The sequence below is a fragment of the Corvus hawaiiensis genome, chromosome 9, assembly GCF_020740725.1.
Source record: "Corvus hawaiiensis isolate bCorHaw1 chromosome 9, bCorHaw1.pri.cur, whole genome shotgun sequence".
Lineage (NCBI taxonomy): Eukaryota > Metazoa > Chordata > Aves > Passeriformes > Corvidae > Corvus > Corvus hawaiiensis.
The window spans coordinates 12,067,134-12,082,168 of record NC_063221.1 but is presented as its reverse complement, the minus strand read 5'-3'; the positions used below and the strand labels follow the sequence as shown (position 1 = coordinate 12,082,168).

At 36.8% G+C, this 15,035-nt stretch overlaps 1 protein-coding gene across 4 annotated transcripts in view; it reads right to left on the bottom strand.

Annotated features, from left to right (window-relative positions):
- Window positions 1–15,035, bottom strand: part of VAV3 (vav guanine nucleotide exchange factor 3) — a 151,536-nt gene that overhangs the window by 107,465 nt on the left and 29,036 nt on the right. The gene's annotated exons all lie outside the window — the stretch shown is intronic.

The window sequence follows — 15,035 nt, the reverse complement described above, 5'->3', positions numbered from 1 at the left end:
TTAAATGTTGTTCTGTAGCTTTCACTTGTCTGGAGGTTGAAAAGAACATTAAGAGTTCTTAAAGTCTGTGATGGGGATCATACTATGTATTTTAGATGTAGATACTGTGATAAGAGTAAACCAGAAACACTTATCACTAACCATATAGTTGTATTTACTATTAAGATGTCTCTTGGAATTTCACCATCTCTACCGACTTCAGAAATTTTTGTCCTCTCTTTTATGCTCTTCACTCACTGTTCTAACCCAAGTCTCTGGTCATGTCACAAACTACATTTGAGAACTGATACGCAGAGAGAGAGGGAAGGGACAGATTTCTTAAAATGTTATTCTGAAGGGCAGGTGCAGTCCACTGCATATTTCCCAGCTCTGCCATGGTAGAGGCAGTAATTTCTGACATTAATATTGCCTCTTAGAGCACACAGGACTGTACCTCACTTTTACTCTACAGGGTTTATAGGCATTTCCAAATATTTGTTGTGGAATTGTGCTTAAAAACATTTGTGAAAGGGCACAGGACTAAACACATCCCAAATTGGTAACAAATCACAAAACTTCATCGAAGGCCAACTTCAGTCCTCACTGTTTATGATAAAAACACCGGTAGTACATATGAGTTGAATGACACTCTTGACATGAATTTAGTTGTGCATTTCAGTGCAATACAGTGAGTTCAAACCAAACCCAATACCCCAAGCATTTAGTCCTGCTCCAGTCAATCTCAGCAGCAGCCTACTGTGAGCAAATGCAAGAGCAACTGCAGGCAAGCAGACGCACCTAGAAAACACACATGAAAAGGCCATGCTTTGTGAAAAACAGGCTCCCACATCTTTTGTAGTCAATGCACGAAGTCATTTTGGGGAGATAAAATTGGGAAAAAATATATTGCAATTAACCATGGCAGCGTAAGTGGTTTTATCAAACACACAACATGAAAGATAAAGTTTATCTGATACCAATATTCTCCTAGCACTTTGTCATAGATATTATGGTCTCAATGAAAGGCAATATTTGCGCTAGAGTGTTAAAATTTTATAGGTCAGATGTCACAGGGGGAGATTTCAAACTGAAAGCTGCAATTCATATCCAGCAGCAATCTGAGTTACACCTCTACCTTCTTCATTTTTTTACATCAAACTTCAAATCCAAAACCAAGATCAAAATATATATAAGCTGATGAACACTAAATTGACTGAAACAGCCTCAATGCTGAAATTTTTTAAAAGCTATTCAGCACTACACACTATTTTATCCCACACTACCTGTAATGTTCCTTAAAATTGTACTCCTCCCTTTTTACTTGGCAGACACTAATTTTACTGCTTACAGGTATTTCCAACAGCACAGAAATTCCCTTGCTGCACTCATACCAAAAATAGTAGCAATGAAACAGCATCAAAACCAGCTTAACTGAGGCAGATGCATGAAATGTCATCTTCAGACAAGAGCAAAGTCAGAGGATTTGCTGAGAGAGAAGTTTTGGGAAATACGAGAGATGTCAACAGGAGAAAGATGTGAGAAAGTTGAAGGAAGGAGAACGAGACACTTGAGGAAGGAGAAAAATCTCATTCAAAAGAATTAATGTAGACAGCTTCTGAAGGGGTTTGAGATTACAAAAACATCCCCTCAAAAAGTAGAAAATAAGGTAAGAAAACTGAAATCAAACCTGTAAAGCAAATGAAACATGAAATGAGAACAAAGAAAGTAACGGTTCCCTCCATGGTAATTTGTTTTAGGAAAAAAAAAAGGAGATTATCCTTATTTTCCACAAAAATGAACAAAAATATCAACATATAAACTTCATTAGCTGCATTAACGCTGTTAGCTTGTTGCTGTAGCTGAGGTACCTCCAGCATGCAGAGCACACAGCAGAGATTTTATGAGGTATGTGGATAAGATCAGGACATGGCACAGTCTAGATTTAGGTACAGCTTTTGGAAACTTTTAATCACTGCTGTTCAAGGATAATACAGGCATTAAAACCACTCTTATCCAATACTTTTGCACTTTAGCCTATGGAGAAAAGCCCTTAAGACCTGCATACAACAAATTATAATATAAATTTATATTAAGGTCTAGTTGTTGGTCAAAATTAAGTGTTGCATATATAACAAACAGGCCAGGCTACTGCAGTACAAGTTTAAGTTTTCGGTGGATTTTTGATTACTTACACTTCAGTGGATTTTTGATTACTAATGTACTTACATTTCCCACTGTCTGTGACACTCAGAACATGCACCACATGGTCTCCATCTTCAGAACAACTACTACAACTCATTAAAATCCAACAGAGCGGGCAAGGAAAATGGCTTCTGACAGGATTCTCTGCCTTTCTAGTTCAGGGATCCTGTGTCTATGAAGCTTCACAGAAAGGGAACATTTTTTCCTTAAGACTTTAGTCTGCCAGTGAACTAACATGGATCAATTCAAAGCCATCATAAGGTCTGAGGCACCCTGTCAGATGGATTCTTTCTTACCAGCCAAACAGCTTTGAAACAGTGGTACAAAGTCACAACACATGCTTGAGAATGCTGACTTTGCTTTTAACATTTTACCTTACACTATCAAACAAATTTATAACTGAATTCCCCTTCATAGCTGGAGTTCTATACTTGCAAACAAGCAAGGAAGCAGTCGTTACTCTGGTACCATACCTACCAAAGGGACCCATTTCACTGCCTGAGCAAACTGTTTCCAACATGCACACAAAGAGCAGAACAAGAGTTAATGTTAGTAAATTTAGATGACTGGCTTCATATTTTTCATTGTATTAGAGGATTATTTTTTTTCCAAATCATCTCATTAATTAGCATAGAAAACAGCTCAATTTGTACATGAGCCTACATTATTTTTACTTGGCAAAAAAAATACTTTCAAATGCTTATGAAACCAGCACCTGTATTCACCTTCATTTTCCATTCCTGGGCAATCACTTGGAAAATAACTCAGCTTTTCAGGTTTTCATTCTCAATAGAGTAATGCAATAAGGCATCTTTCATGACTCCAGAAAAATGTATCTAAGGAGGAAAAAAGTCTATGCTCACTAACTCATACTCACTCTCCTAAATGAGACACATCTTTTCATTTAGTCATAACCAGAAACATCCTGACAACACTGCCTGTTGGTTTACTTGCACATACTCCATCTACATCAGCAGTAGGCGATGAAGAACCTTTTAGACCTTTTTATGCCTCAGACAGCTCAGACTGCCAGCACTACTCTGAGTCTCTGCTTCTGCAAACACACATAAGCAGAAATGGCCTATAAAAGCACAAACACATGACAGAGCACACTGCACTTCCCTGCCTTGCATGGTATTTTTCAGGTCAGCCCAGAGCTGTGCATTGGCACAAGACTCTTGCTGTTTTCTATGTAGCATTTTCTCTGCAAAGATCTTGATCAGCTTCTGGAGTTCATAGTCCAGGCTTCTAAAAAGTGCTATTGCTCAAGTATTTTTTACTGCCTTGTTTTTTTCTATGACACAAGCCTTGTTCTCGATTCAAACACCCCGAGTAGTTTTTAGTCATTTATGAGTACTGATTTGGTAAGAAATAGAAAGCTAAACCCTCCTCTCAGATTCAATGTTCTTTAGGTCAGTTTTAAATGAGGAATCAGTTAACTTCATCTTGGAATTTGATAAATGAACTCTGAGAAATTCAGGAAAAATAAATCTGGTACAGGTCCAGATTTCTTGAGACATCACAGCAGTTCATATATGCATATATTGATCAATATACATTACAGAGAAATACATGAAGTATAGACAGTTTCATGAATAATCTTGCCTAAACACTTGTCTATTGCATTACAAACTGACTACTGCTTAATATCAACTTTCGTCAAGAAAATATTATTCTAAATAAAATATACAGCTTAGTTAAAACCTCCTTTTGACAGTTTCCAAATAAATGACAGTATCATATACCTTGTAGATCCTAAAATAATTTTATTGAACAATTTGTGTCAAAATTCTAAGTTCCTTCTCACAACTTCATCTCTAGAGTAGTGGGGGTTTTTTTTCCTGCTTAGACAAAGGAAATAGAACTTTACCAGAATATCAGTGCTAAGACTTCTTTTTTCCTTTTCTGAGTTTTGGTGGTACAAGACAACATCAAAGACTGTTCTCATTGTACTATTAAACATACAAAACTATGCTCTGAATAAGATGCAAGAGGAAGCAATTGAAACTAGATTGAGTATTTTTTCTTCAGAGGAGAAAAATTAAGGAAGAGACCCTCATATTCAGATTCTAGAGAACTGAAGGAATTTCAATAGAGCCACAGTTCTCCTCTGATGCTAGGGAGTACTTATCTGCCACACAGAAAAATCTGAAGATGATTTAAATAAGCACAGGAATAGTAGGACCAGTCTTCTAGCAAAAACCAAAAGACAAAACAAAACTCCAGAAACAAACCTGAAATGCATAAATGGAAAAGGCCCAAGAAGCACTGTAGGGATGGGGATGTATACCAGACTGCAGGGCAGAGTGGTGAGAAAGGCAAAGAACACAGGCAGCAAAGGAGACAAGGCAGTGATGAAGAGTAAATAGTAACTAACCACAGAAAATTAGTTTAAACATTAAGTGCTGAAAGGCTAAGTAGGAATGATCAGATAGATTACATTCTTTGTGTGTAAGGCAAGGGTGAACACAGGGCAGCATCAAGAGGCAAGCATGGGGGAAGGAAAGCAGCAGTTCTGCTGCCCAGAGCCCGTGGTCAGAGCACTCTGCTACTTGCTGTGGTTATTGCTTTGTTAACCTGAAGTCTGGAAGTGGCACATTTTCCTAGTATTTAGCAGACTGTTCAAGACACAGGTGGATTAGTCACTGCCACAGGACAACCAGACGTAAGGAATTACCTAAAAGCCCCACAATTTGAACAGAAATATTCTCATGCACTCCCATTTAACTCTATCCAGCATCAGCATGGTTAATCTAATTAATAATATACACAAAGGCAAGATTTAAAATCAGTTTGGTTGTGACTCCTCCAGATTCCAAATTCATGCCACCCAGTTGTGGGTGGCAAATCTTCATCCAAAAAAACCAAAATGTAAATGTGTATTAGTTTGTAAAAGTTTAAAAATCAAAATATATGTTATGCTTAAGTTCCTAGTATTCAAGTTCTTTCACTAAATTTTGGCTAGATGCTTGCTAGACATAGGAAAACTACTCTACTTCCTATGGTCTGAAAAATAGATGAATTCATACTCCGATTTGCTTCATTTTATAAGGAAATATCCATAGAAAGAGAGAGTATTGAGAATTTTGTATCAGATGTCTGGTCTAGAATCCACTTTTTCCATGACAAAACATGCTAAAATGTGTTAGTAATATTAATATAAATAAAAATATTTATCCTAATTTAAAGAAACTTTGTACTAATTTAGCCAGGAAAAACCTGTTTGTTTTCTAATAAGGCATGATCATGCCTTTAACAAACATTTTTTGGCCACAAAATATGCAACTGAGAAAAACCATCTTATATCCAGCCTATATCCAGCCTCCAAGTTAGCATATACAAAAATGTAGACCTCACCACTTTGGAAATGGTATGACATTTCTAATCAGGTGGTTTAAGAACTTTCATTAACTTCACTGAGTTAATTGAACTTCAATATTCCTAATGAAGCGTGTTTACCAACACCCAGATTGTTTCTCACAGATCACAGACTGTGTCCAGCCACTACTTAAGGCATTCAGCTGGTCTCAGCTTTCCTTTCGGTTAGATGAAAAACTCTAAGGGAGGTCCTCCCCAAATCAAAACACTAAAACTCAGTCTCAAAATAAGCCCAGAACTGTATCACTCAACAGTATTTAGTAGAGCAAGTAAGTGCTACAAGAAGCTGCCATGTTTATGTGTGTGTGTATATATATATAGTACTTTTCAAACAAACTGGTGGTGACCAAAAGATATGATAAAATCGTAAGAAATTGCAACAGCCAAGTAAATAATCTTAAAAATGTGCACAGCTATTCTTGGCTAGCCACTTGTTTCAAACAGTTATTAATTTATTATTTATTATCTAAGTGAGAAAGCATTTGAAAGAAAATCTGAAGGTAAAAAAAAGATATTAAAAAATTAGGTCTTACTTCTAGTTCCGCTGCTTTTAAAGGCATGAATACATCGCATAGGATCATTCCACTGCAAGGCAACTACAACCTCTTATCAGGACATTGATAGTGACAATATTTAGACAAGTTAAGTCAACTGTTTGGACAGGGCTGCCACAAGCTTAGCATTGTGTCCTTTCCTCATGCCATGTTTTATTCTCCAAAGCTGCTGTCACCTCTCCTCGAGCCCAGACACAATTGCCAAGGTATATTCAGGTACAGCAGTCAGAGGGCACACAGCTGGGGCTATGCCTCATACCACTCAGGAAGATCATTCTATTTTTATCTAGCACTGGGGGAGGAAAAAGCTACATTATGCCCTACTGAGTCACTATGCAATCAACAGCATCTCTTTAAACTGTGCTGTGAGTTTTGGGCAACAGTGAAGGCTGAATGGGAATTACTGTAAAACTCCTCAACCCACCTGTGACCTACATTCAATTTTTTGCTCTACTCTCCTTCAATGGCACAAGCAGTAAACCCTCCCTCAAGTAATCTACATATTTTGGTTAAAAAATGGATTACATAGTACACTGAATTACACAGCTAGTATCAATTAGCCACTGCAAGAAACACATCATGTGCCTCCACAATGTCACTGATGGATTTTTGCTCAAATTAGTTCTGCTTTAGAAACACCTTAAACCTTCCAGCAACTTAAAGTTGACTTGGGGAATGAATTATACTTACGTGAACTAGCCCTCTGTTGGTTTTTCTGAAGTAATTCTGTGAAGTGCTCCTTACATGTTCATAGAACAAAATGGGATCCAGTTGAAGACCTAAATGCAACCTACTCGAACCTGTATGTAGCTCTAATTTGGCAATTTCTCATGTTAAGGTTAAAATTCACGTATGAAAATATGCTCAGAATAGTACACTCCAGAAAACAATATCCTTTTGCCAGCCCTTTCAGCATCGTGCTGCATTACTGCATCATACAGTACAACTATTCCCTAAGGCTCTTCACAGGCTGGTATAGAGACCCATGCTGGCCTATTCACAGTTTTAAACTCTAACTGGGTGAAACTTCAGGTCTTATTTGCTTGTAGAGGTTAGCAGTAGCTGAAATCTGCCATTTAATTTCACTTTGGCTAATAATTTTATTTGCCAATACTTTCATTTCTTCTGTAATACTTTCTACTTAGCGGTTGTCATTATTTACAACTGTTTCTAAACACATTGCCAAGTTTATCAGCTAATACATTCATCATAAAACTTTACACTGAATGATTTAGTTGTTGAATGGCTGGTTTGAAAATTAAATCCTCAGTGTTCAACTAGAAATGTTTCCCCTTCAAAATCTCATTAAGAAAGCCATGAAAATACAAACAACCTGTTCAATAGAACTTTTCCAAATAAATCTAATTCCATGCAAAGTTAACATTTAAGACTGAAAAACTAAAATCCCACATTTCTGCTATAACATGTTTTGATGAGAAGAAAAAGCCATGTCCCCAAATATGCTCAGTGTTTGCACAGAAAGATGCATTAATTTTTCGAGCAACATAATCTTTGTGATCTAATCGAATAAAACACAAGCTTTTCAGATTTGTAGATAAATACATTGGAATACACTCTTCTGACATATTTTTCCATTACCCATCTATTCAAGTATGCATGCTTTCCAAAGGCATGTGCAGCTGACACTTACTCATAACACGGTTGTGTCAGAATTAAGAACCAGAAAACAGAATTCTTGATTAGCAAACCCTTCTCTATCCTTGTCACCACCTCTAACACAGTTTGCAAACATTTCTCATTAATTCATACTATTTCCTTTTTCTTAAATACTCAAAGAGTGTTTCCTGCTGCAAACCATTCACTGCAGCTTTCGCTTTCTACTGAAATTGGACAGAAAAAGCAGTGAATTAATCTACAATAAATCTAACTACCACAGCATTCTTCAGGTTAAACAAACCCTGAGCGTTCGATACTTACAAAGAAACAAGCAGCAACTACTGAACTTTTCACTCACATACACTCCTGCTTTCCATAGAACTCCCAGCCATACAGAGCTGAAGGCAGTCTTCCCCTTGCCTGCAGGAAGAGGGGGATCTCTACAAACTGAGAAGAAAAATCATGGCCTGCCTGGCTTTCCCCCAGCATAGGAACAGCTCCCAGGTGTGGCCCAGCACATCATTAGCAGCTCCTCTTGGAGAAAGCTCACACAAGCCTAACTCCTCAGAGGAAATCGAAACACTGCCTAGGTGATGGTTGAAACCACATCTCCCTAGCTGGCAATTTGTGCCTCTGAAGTAGAGTTCAAGAGTAGCGCAATCACTCTGGTGGAGGTTTAGCACAGACACCCTTCAATCACGTTTTAAACTCATTATATAGAAGAGATGGGGGGAAAGGTCGAGGGGAGAGGGGAGGGTTAAGGAGACGTCTTTCAGGACTTCACATCATTCCCAGGGGAAAAAAAAAAGGAAGCAAAAACCAAACTTAGCAAGTGTACTTAGTAATTCTCTAACTTTTTCCTACTAGAATGGAGCAATGAAAGTAATAAAATTTATTCTTTTATAACTATGCATAACAATATATCAAGCCAATTGAACTGCTGTTGTCATCATTAATGGACACAACAAAAGACATTTGGCAAGCGACATGGGGACTGATAAATATTTCAAGTTGTTCGGTTCTTAATACCATTTTCATTTGTTTTCGCTTCTTTGCCGCCTTATCTTTGATTTTTATCAAGATACAGTCAGCTAAGGTTCAAAGTGAACTGCAGGAAACAACAAGAAAAGCAGGTAAGAGTGCAAAACTGTATTCTAGGTAATTCATAGTGCTGTTTGGGTCAGCCTCTTGCTCAGACAAAAAGCCAGGCACAGAGGAACCACACAGAACATTAGGAAAGAACAGTTTACCAGTACACCATAGTAATTAAGCTAAGCTTGATGTAATCAAGACCCTTCAAGGATAAACCAATAAGAAACTGAACGCCTTTTATTTAGGTCCTGCAGAAAATAATTTCACATTTAAATTGGGTGCCCACTTTACTACTACTTTTGAATAAGCATCCTACTGTATCTTGAACATGACCTTCTTATTTCAAGACAGACAAAAAAATGTTTCCTACAATTCTCTGGCGGTGAACAATTTCACTGTCACAGAAAAAAATACACAAACCTCTTCAAAGTGGATATTAACTTCTTCTGCAAGTCACTCATTTATTACTTTTTGGTTTTATTTGTAGTTTATATTATTATTATTTAGACCAATATTTGCAAATTCAGGAAGTCTGGGTTTAGACGTCAGTTTCCCCACCTTTTGGTTACTGAAATGCTTGTATTATAAGCACTGCAGGGAATTAATAAGGTTTAAAAGCATTTGTATAAACAAATGTGTGAGAAGACTAAGTCCTAAACCTAGTTAAAACTACTCATGCTTCAACTCCCCTCTTCCTCAAAAACTTCTTTCACCTCAAAAGGAAATGCACACTACCAGAAATCAATGTTATGATTTCAGTGTCCCCAAGATAGGTCAATCAGATACAGATAACATTTGGACAAGATCATCTTAAGAACAAAGAAACAAGTACAGAAACTCAGCTTTATTTTCTCATATTAACAGTTTCTTGTTAACCTTGGCTTTCTAACTGATAACATTTGCAGAAAAACTGAACAGAACCACATTATAGAAGAACAAAAATATCCCAAGCACTCCCTTGGATAATCATTTTTCATTAATGATCAAACATTTGTGGCGTGTTCAACACTTTGTTACGTGGTCAAACCCAAATATTATTGTTACCCTTTTCACCAACTGGAAGCAAACTTTGTAACTTGAAAAGTTATAACAGACCTGAAAGAAATTCATAAAAATCCATTTTGAAAGACCAGTGAGGCATACTCTCACTAGTATTCTCTCACTAAAACATTCAAGACCATAATCCTGAAATATTCAGGCCATATGCTCATGCAGAAGGCTATAAGCTCTTGCTAATGGTTTTAGGTTTACTGAAGTTATATTCCCAGAAATTTGTAGACTACTTGGCAATGACCACTGCAACACAGTGTTACAATTAAGGACACTAAATTTGTCTAGCATTGGTAATGGTTTCCCTGGTCACATCATGGCAAACCATTCCTGCAAGTTTTCAGAGACTTCCCAAAAACGTGGTTCATAAGCTATACCATTACTCACCCCATTTCTTCACCCACCTCAATGCTTTGCCCAAAACTGTGATTTATGTTCTTTGGAGCTGAAGTGATTTTTTTACTATTTAAGGGATGCTTTTAGGGAGGCTACTGTGTTTGACTTTTATGTAATTCTATACAAACAGCAGTGATAACGAACAAACAAGGTCCCCACATGCCAAGCATTTCAGCAGTTTTGCAACAGGCTAGTATTTTCTTACTCATTTTGTCCAAAGCATCTCCATGGAGAAGAAAGCTGAAACCTGTCCATATCTTCTGTTTCTTCACTCTTCCACATACACAAGAGGGGAAGTTCAAGTGTCCTTCATCCCAAACCAGTCCATCCTACTGAAATGCTACTCCCGAAAACAATTGTACAGCTAGATTCTTGACCAAACATTTAAGCTCTTTTTTTAAGTTTATTTTACAACTAAAAGAGCTTAGACAATGAAGATACGGAGCTCTACTTTTAATGATAGGCTTGTTTTTATCAGTTCAATCTTTCTTCATTTTAATATCTTTACAGAAATACACTATAATGTTTTGGCATGTTCCCCCATGCTCTGTAGTTTTGATATGACTTTATGAGTGCAAAGTGATCATATTTTGCTCTATTATCCCAGTGATTAAATTCAGCTAATAAAACATGAAACAACTGCAGATAATCTCAACTGTTTCAGTTTTATTGAAGATTTTTTAGACACTTTTCCTCCTCTCTTTTCCTAGAAGGGTATATAATTTTTCATAACTGTTACTTCTTGTTGTGTTGATTTTGGTGTGGGTATCTCATGCACATCTGTCCAATCTTCCTGGAATCCATTAAACCTGAGGGAATACTAACACACCAGGATTTTCAACGTCAACATGACTTTCTCCTGCATCATTACCCAAATTTCCTTTGTAGTAAGGCAGTGACTACAATGACCACAAACTATGACTCAAGTATATGCAACTCAGTATTTTCACATCAGTTGCTTGCTTTTACATAAACCAGCCTTTTAAGTGTCACCAGAGAGTAAGCTACACCAGACATTATGTTATATGCTTTTAAACAATTAGGTACTTACTTCATTGGTGGTACTTGATATTTGATCTCCTTGTCTTTTTAAAATCACAACTGAATATTGTACATTATTTCGAGACATCTAATGCAGGATCCCTACGGGGGGCGGGTGTCTATTGCTATGTTCCTATTAGATCAGTTATATATCACAAAAACACTCCATGCTCAGTTACATGTTCTTTAGAAAATTTAAAAGCAGAGCACACATAGTGCTTTTCTGACGCTATCTGGACACCATTTTGCCCTCACAGGACCCCAAACACAGCTCTCTGAGGCCACGGAGCATCTATTGACATCAACAGACACCAGAACTCATCCTCAGATTCCCATTTTGGCAACACATTAGCTACAAGCTTCCTTCAGAGAATAGGGATAGCAACAATTTGTTGTGGCACACCAAGCAGCAAAGTCTGCTGTTGGAGTGCACAGGGCTCAGAGCTGAAAGAACAAGTACCAACAGTATTTGCTTATTCTGGCACACAGGTAGAAAGGAAGAACCTGACAACCCTGCGGTAGTGAAAAATGACTCTCCAGCATGGAATTCATAATGAAAACATTGTCTGGCACCTCCAGTGCGTGGGAGAGCATTTCATGCTCTGTCAGGAACTTAATTCAGCAACAATGAAATTTACTGATAGAAAGGTGAATGAGTGGGAATGGGTGCATACCGTAGAACTCCAAGAAAATCAAGCTATATACAGTTTTAAAAAGCAAGATATAAAGAACCTTCCTATTCCTGTGTAATGTAACCCCTCATTTTTTCAACCACAGTCAGTCTAAAAATAAGAAACTCTGTGCTGTTTTATTTGGAACAGAAGACGACTTATCTTATAACAGCTAATATCAATATTCATACAGAATGTACACATTAAACAAACTCATGAGATTACCTGTTTCTATTTTTTAACCTATTCTTTAGCTATTTACATGTTGTTATTTCAGCTTCACCTCTGATTCCCATCCACTCCACATACACCCTTCTTTTTCTCTAATCACTGAGAGATCAAAGTCTCTGCAAAGTGGAGCACAAAGTTCAAGTCAAATTTTCATACGTTCTGTCAAAGCATCTGGAAACAGCTCATTTACCCCTAATTATTTAGTGCAAGTTTCACCATTACAACAAACATTTTTTAACCAGTATTTCACGAGGCTCTTAAAAGTCTTATGACTATATTGGCAGGATACAGCTGCTACTTCCACAATGCTCTGGGTCTGTCTGCCATTTTCTTTAAAGAGTTGAAAAATATCAGAATATTTTTTAAAAATGCAGTTGCCCTCACCAGGTCTCTCACCTTATTTTTCCCCTTCAACCTTACTTCCTTGAAGGCATATTGTTCATTTACAGCTGACACATTTCTCCTATTCCCTCCACTAGCATGTTTAAATATAAATAAAGTGACAAATTCAGTAGTAATTTCTTATAACTTAAACTGAAACATTTAAAAGTAACAGATAAGTTTTATGGAGCCACCTCAGCAACACTTTATTTATATCTCACCACTAATAAAGACTCGCCAGCTTCTGACATCTGAAGACAGCTTCCAGTACATTCAAATGCGTAAAAGGTTGTAGGTAATGAACACACTCATCACATCACCTATTTGAGCAACGGTTTGGGAAACAGTGCTTTTAAATCATACTCCTCTTTGTTTGCACCTGTGATCATTTTAAGATCATTCATATTTTGTACACATTTAGAGAGAGCAGTTCAAAGAATTCCATTAGAAATGGCAGGATGACTTGGTTGCAGTAGCAGGAAAAATCTGTAGCACTATTTTTTTAGCCTTTTGAATACATACAACTTCTGTTCAACGAAGCTGGAGATGCATAGCTGTATTGCAGTTGTTATTCACAGGAAAATATAATGAAGGGGAAAGTTGAAAAGCAAAGAACAACTTGAAGAAGATACATTTTCCTATTCTCACCACTGTTACTAACAATCAATTTCCAAAGTAGTAAGTACATTATCAGATAGGCAATTGAAATCTCATGCCACTTTGAGATATTTTCTGCTAACTGTACAAACTACACACTTAAAGGTACACAAGTAACCTAGCATACCTTTTCTTTACTTGCAATTTTATTAATTTTAATACAGTTGCCATTTTTCCCTCCACCTCCATAGACGGCCTGAAGTTCACAGCCCCTTTCTGAAGCTCACTACGTGCTCATTTGCACAGTCTATAAAACATAGCCCAGCCCTTCTGAATACAGTCTATTCCAAGCTCCACTCGTGCATGGCAAGTTTCCACACAAGCACCCAATGGAAACAGCTGAACAGCAGAGCCATCAAGCACCTAAAAGCTGCCCAACACAGTTATTGCAAGGACTGCACAGCCTTGTTCAATTCAGCATCTCCACCTCAGCACAAGCAGCTGCTCCCACGCACAGCAGCACCTCTCAAATTTGTCACTGCATTTTCACCTCACAGCTTTCCAAGAAAGGTGACCTAGACTAGAGAAGTCATTACTTGTATGCACTAAAACTGAAAAATCAGTGCCAGGGATAATTAGTCTATTTGTGCTATATTGTGGCAGCAAACCGTAAAAAAATCCACATCTCCACATCCAAATTGACTTTGGAAAGAGAAATTAAATACTAAGTATTGTGGATGGAATACAGTATTTCTTTTAACCAGTTATTCTATTTACATAAAATAATATTCCAAAATAAATTCTGTTAAAATTACATATCAAGAGTACCAAAAACACATTTTTGGGTTAAATTCACCATTAATTCAGAACTTGTTTACTGGGTATTCAATTATGTGGGAATAATAATTTGCACTACAAAATCTTTCTTCAAAACTAGACTGTGTTAAAAACAGGACATGTTTACGTGGCAGAAAATAAGAAACTTTCTGCAAGTGATTAGAGCACACAATACGAAAAAATTTCTATGCATTAGGCAAAGTAATCAAAGATTTGAATCAAGCACTGAGATATCTGACTTAAATACCTTAAATAAGACATTGCTAGTGCACACAAAGAAATAAAACCCAACAATTTTAAATTCCTCCACTACTTGCACAATCAAGACAAAAACAAATCTCGTTTTTAATGAACCAAATATGTATAAAAGGACCACATTTTAACAAAACCTTTGTCTTAAATATGATTTATGAGGACAAGATGTTCAGCAAAACTGAAGAACAAGTGTGATTACCAGGTTATCTAATTTAATGCTCAAAAGACTTAAAACCAGACAAAAGATTGAGAAAAATAATTAGACATTTTGGTTAATGATAATCACTGAGCCATTTCAAACAATCGTACTGCAGCCCAGATTCATTCTTGCACTCTTACATCATCTTTACCACTACACCTACTTATAAAAAGAGCAGCGCATAAAAATCAGATAGTAAAATTATGATCTCTAAAAAAGCCAATAATGCTTAAGATATACTAAATTTGAATAAATAACTATTTTTAGTGCTACTTAGGTAATTTTTAGACATTTTCCTGTGAAATTAGGGTAATGATACTATGACTCAAAAGCAGAAACTGAAGTTGAACTAAACACAGGTTGACAACGACAGATATCAAACATATGTAGGAGGCTGAACAACAGACTGGAAAAAGCTTTATATGTAAAATAAGTAGTCACAGACTTACAAAATATACTGTAAATATACTGTGCAAATTAGAATAGTCAAATTAACCAATTATAGCTGTGTCTGAGCTTTACAGCAGGTTAGGAAAAAAACAACTAACTGTCAAA